Source organism: Gossypium raimondii, chromosome 13 (genome assembly GCF_025698545.1).
Source record: "Gossypium raimondii isolate GPD5lz chromosome 13, ASM2569854v1, whole genome shotgun sequence".
Taxonomy (NCBI): domain Eukaryota; kingdom Viridiplantae; phylum Streptophyta; class Magnoliopsida; order Malvales; family Malvaceae; genus Gossypium; species Gossypium raimondii.
The window spans coordinates 34,687,260-34,693,259 of NC_068577.1; positions in this window are offsets into that span (position 1 = coordinate 34,687,260).

Genomic DNA, 6,000 nt, shown 5'->3' on the forward strand with positions numbered 1-6,000 from the left:
TCGTATTCACGACGTGTTCCACGTTTCTATGTTGAGGCACTACTGCTCTGATCCCAAGCATATTATTCTATTGAGGAGATTGAGGTTAGGCCAGATCTAACCTTTGAGGAGGAGCTTGTTTAGATATTAGAGAGATATGTAAAAGTTTTAAGAAGAAAATTCATCCCACTAGTTAAGGTTTTATGGCATAATCATAGCACTGAGGAGGCCACGTGGGAGTCTGAAGATATGATGCGTCAGCAGTATCCTCATCGGTTTTGATCAGGTAAAATTTCGAGGCCGAAATTTTCTTTTAGAGGGTAGAGTTGTAACACCCTAAAAATCCATTATATATTTGTTTCCGTATGTTTGTAACACAAATATATGTCTGCTTCAGTAGTTATGTGTTCTGGGAGTGTCTGAGAAGTCTTGGGTTCAAACCTTGGCTTGGGCAAAATTTTTGTTTTAAATGAATAAACTCCTATCTCTAATCAATAGGCTTATAAATATATGTTGGTAAAATATGTCAGAATGGGTCTGCCAGTTTGGTGGATAAGTGGAGGGTTAGTTGTGCTAGGGGTTAGGAGTTCTAGTCTCTGCGCGAGCAGAGGATTTATTTTTGCTAGATGCCGTGGAGGTGTTTGAGTGGAGGTAAAATTCTGAAGAGAGTGGGATGAGTGTGGACGGTTTAGAGTGTTTAAGGGGTGTAGGGAAGTGTGGGAGAAAATTTAGGGATAGGAGGAGTTAATTGAGGGATTTAGGGGGAAGTGGAGATTGAGTAGAATCCTATGCTTTCAAAAAATTTCTATTCTTCAGAAAAAAGGCGAGCAAACATCCCCCTCCTCTTCTTGGCCGAATCTTCCCCTCCTCATCTTTTTTTTTCTTTTTTTATTTTTTTCACCTTTTTGTTGTCAACCGAAAATCCTCCACTTGCTGCCATTATTTTCAAAATTCGTTCCCCTTTCTGATCTAAAACTTATGACGCTAGTTTCCCTTCCCCTCAAGCCAACCGTGCATTATCTTGCTCCCCTCCTTGTCTGAATATTGCTTGGTGAGTTCTGCTTTACTTTCTGTCCCCTTTCGGCTGTGCACTTCCTTTTCCATCGTTATCTTTTTCCTATTCTTGACATCACCCCCTCTGTTTGGCTCTTTTCAGTCTTTGTTTCCTCATCTCGATTCGTTCCCTCTTGCATTGCCAAATTGCACTCTGCGCTGTCATTAGTTTGGTAAGTAATTTGGGTGTTGTTGTCTCGTTTTATAAGATATTGAATGAAGGGTGGTGTTGATCGATAAGTATGGTTTAATTAATGTTATAGGGGAATTTGATTTAAGGTTTAACGAAAAGGTTTTGTGACTCTCATTTTAGGTGGAGACCAAGGGTTGGTTGGTGCATCTCCAAGAATCTGAGGATGTCTTTTCGGTTGATCTCAATTTTTGGAGTGTTCGGAGTGCAGTTTAATTACTAATGATATCAGGTGTGTAAACCCTGCCCAAAACGTAAACCGACAAAAGCCGAAGAGCATGACAATTGATGCTACACGAGCGTGCGCTCGCTCGTGTGGTAAGCTGAACGCATAAAATGTGGGCATTACACTGTTGCGGTCACCATGAGCGATTTCATGGTCTTTGGCCGTTTTGAGCCACGATGGGTCGAAATAGGCTGTGTGGGCCCAACGAGTTTATGGACCCAACGGGCTTGTGGACTCCACACGGGTAAACCACACGAGCATGTGGAGAAAATTGGGCCAACCAATGTAATTTCATGATCGAGACCAATTCTGGCCTATGCGGGCTACACGAGTGTATGGGCCCACTTTATGGGCCTGGGGCCCAATTTTACTGTTTGACTGTTAAGGTTGAACGAGTCTCCTGAGATGACTGTGGACCTATTGATGGGTCAGTAAGTACACCTAGACTCCCAAACTGATATAAAAAGACTGTTATGCCCCTATGTTATAAAATGACTGCATGCTCTATGCTATGTATAATTTTATATAAACATGCTACGATATTTATATGTTGTATACAAGTATGATATGTTGCATGGGAATGGGATTATTATTGGAGGAACTGTATCGTGCTAGCAGCTCTGCTGTATATACTGTTTAGTGCCACAACCGGTGCTAATTTTAGAGTGTAGGGATGGGTGGGTGATATAATCCTCACATGGAGTGTTGGGCTGGACGGAGTGGTGGGTAGAGGCTGGTTGGGTAGGATTTTTGATTGCATGTCTGAACTGTTACTGTCACTGTAATGGGCTAATACCACGTGATACTGATACTGTAATGGGCTAAGGCCCAACTGAACTGAACTGTTATTGAATTGGGCTTAGGCCCAGACTGTACTTGCCTAGGACCTGTTTGTCCAATTTTCTTATATGGGGTTACACACTGAGTTTTTGTCAACTCACGCCTCTATTTATTTTACAGGTAATCCCTAGTCTTAGGGACCGGTGCTACGAGAGACTCGGAGGTGGCCACACAACTGCACCTACTTCTATATTGGATTTTTACTGATTATAATTTAATTTGGGTATTTGATTGTAATAAGGCCTTTTTAAATTGTGAATTTTTAATTTGGGATTTTAATTATTTAAAATCTTACTGATAGTAGTAGGACGCGAATTTTCAAAAGATGTATGCTTTTCAAGACACCACGTTTTCATAAAATACTGTAAAAGCTTCTGCATCAAATAATGTTTTAAATATAGTAACAAACTAATGTGATCAACAAATTACTAAAGACAACTTGAGTTTTCAATAAACGAGAATTAATATGGAATGGGGTTTTTTTCATTGAAACTATGTTTTCGAAAAACACTTCAATGTGATATTGCCAGATTCAGCCATAACGTTTAGGCCGGGTTTGGGGTGTTACACCATTTTACTCAATTAGACAGTTTAGTCTTATTTATCCATCAATCGCACTAAACCAATTCAGGACAATCAAATTGGTTTACAATAGAATCTCCTCTCGTTCTCACCTATCTAAATGTTCGCCTAGAGGCGTTAATTCTTGGTTTTGAAGTTTATATGATATAGTCCATTTTTTATGATTTAGTCCCTGACCTAAAAATTAACCAAGCAACATTTCAGTTAACCAACCACCATAAAACTTAGTTCCTACTCATCATCACAATACAAATACCAACAATTTCATGCTTAGATGATTCGCCAAATAACCACAAAAACACAAAGTCTGGAAATTCTTAGTGACTCTTGAAAGAGTCATTGGTGAATAAGATGACGACAATAAAGATGATAAATAAATAGCCAAAGATGATTTTTTTTTTTGCACTTTTGAAAACTATAAAAAAGAAAACTATTGAATGTTTTAAAGAGAAACTCAAAATAACAAAAGAGAGTATTGTATCTACTTGAAAGAAAACTAAAGCTACAGCAAAAATGAAGAAGAAACTAACAGTCACCAAGTACTAAGATAAGAAAGGAAAACGTAGAAAACTAAAAATGGTGAAAGGAATAAAAGAAATGACAAGAAGATGATAAAAGAGCCTCATTTTTTGCTTGGCATAAGGATGCCTTAAATACAACAAATTCTATAATCCTCATTGTTTTAAAAAAATGCCCTTGGAGAGAATGAGGTGACTTGAGTTTATGTTGGATATAAAACTAGGCTCCTTCACTTCAACTATTAGCTTGGAGTCGCAACCTTGATGTCCACGAAACCAACTAAAGGAAAGTGCACCTATCAATTAATAGTATAGCTATGGTGTGCAAAGATATCGTTCCTCCGTTGGGTTCTCGTTGGACCACTGCCGTGTCGTGACGCCTCCATCGATTTTGGTGATTTTTTTTCTTTTTTATTCACCATTTTTCGATCTTTATCATTCTCTTTAGTAACTAAAAATCCTATATCATCTATTTCAATTATTTTTTAATTTATTTCCACATGTTGTATTTAGTGACTCACTTTTCAAGTGATCCTTTTTCTAGTTTCACATCCTTCTCTGATACAAGATCACGGGGATCCTCCGAACCTCTCGTTTCAATCAATAAAGAGTAAGTATAGTGGTAGAATGAAAAAGCACTCTTTCCTCTGTTCTTTTCCTTTAAGCCGAATGTATAATAGTGCATTTTTCCTTCAAAAATTAACATATCATATTCTACTTTATGTTAAAGGGCCAATCGATACCAATATGGAAAGTTACTAACGTTGGAAATGAGATCACATTTCGATTGATTTTTATAAGAGAAAGTGTTGATGGGAGTTTTATTAAATTTAATTATTTCATAAAGCATTAAAAAAAACCTCTCTAATGAGAAATCACGTTTATTGATAAATAGGTGACCTATCGATTAGATCCAAGTGTGGGAATTCTTTAAAGGGGTGATTCGCTTTGGATCTACTATCAGGTGTAGGTCTAATCTAAAATAAAAGCTTGATATATATTAGTTCTAGTATTTAAATAAATATTATTATTTATATTGTGTTTTATGTGAATACATAAAGTATTCCAAAAAGAGAGATTAAACCCATTGATGTGTATTATACTAAGTAAGTGACCCAAACCAACTAGCTTATAAAAAGTATGTTGTGTTGTTATGATTTTCACTGTTTGAAAAACATGTTATTCTCATTCTCATTTTATGTGATATTATGGCATAATTGATTTTACATGACAAATAAATTGTGATATTTCGATATCTTAAAACAATAAGTGAAATCCATGTTAAATATGCCTTACATGATATTATATTTTGAGAAATTTGATTTGCATGTTCCAACATACCCAATGTGACTAGTGATATCTTGAAATGAAAAATATGTATATATACTTTTATTGTGGCCATATCACATGCATGGGGTGGGACATTGTAAGGAGGAAGAATTGGTGGCTTCGTCCACAACCTACATGGCATCTTGTTTGCAAATTTCAAGTATTTGGATGGATGAGTTCTGGGGAACTCAATTTTGGAGTGTAGCGGTGATGGGTAGGATGTTTTAGAAAAATATTTACACAATTGTTTTACAAAAACTGCATTATCATGATCATGTGCATAAATATTGGATATTTTGAATAATGAGTATGTGTTTAATGTTATTAGTTTTGTATATTTAATTATTGCTTAATACTTGAGTTAAGACTCACACTAAGCTTTATAGCTCACCCCTTTTAGTTTTCTAATTTTACAGAAAATCTCGAGGTTAGGAGTCGATGAAGAGATTTGAAAGAGTTTCTTGAATTTTTTTAAAATTAAAGTAATTAAAGTTTATCTTAATATTTTGTTATTTGGGGATTGTAATAAGTTTGAGTATGGACTATGGACTATGGCATGAGACTTTACTTTGTGGGTTTTCATTCTGATATGCATGAGTTTATTACGTGACATTAAGTTTTAAAAATTACATAAATTAGTATTTGATAAGAATACACATGAACCTTGGTTTCTATTAAAATTTGATCGCTATTTTTCGCTTCGAAAACGAAAATGACTTTTAGAAAAAAATACGACTTGGTTTTTGAGCTTTTAAATTGTCTATTAATGTTTTATCGAAATTACATGAAATATTGATTTTTAACAAAATATGATTTTAGTAAAATTTTTCGTTGCGATTCTTATAAAAATATGTCAATATTACATTTTTCTCTGCAACTCGAGAAACGAGTTTTTAATAAAATTAGACTTAGTTTTCAAATTTACTAATGTTTACAAATGAGATTTCTTAAGACATTTGAATTCTAAAGTTAACATGTTTTTTCCTAAATAACGATGAATAACCAAGTTCTTTAGCTTTGAATAAATAAACGAATGATTTTGAAATATGATTGAAATTATGAAAGTTTTGAATAGTGACCAAACTTTTACAAATACCAAAATCATTTATTTCTATAATTCTTATATATTTGCAAGATTAAGTTAAATATTTTATTTCTCTAGTTTTGAATGATTTACACAAGTGGTTTAATAAGTATTTTTGAAAACCAAGAAAGTTTTTCTGGGCCATTTTGGTGGCCAACGTAGCTTCCTGAATTTAGTCATAATGACTGGGCTAGGTTTG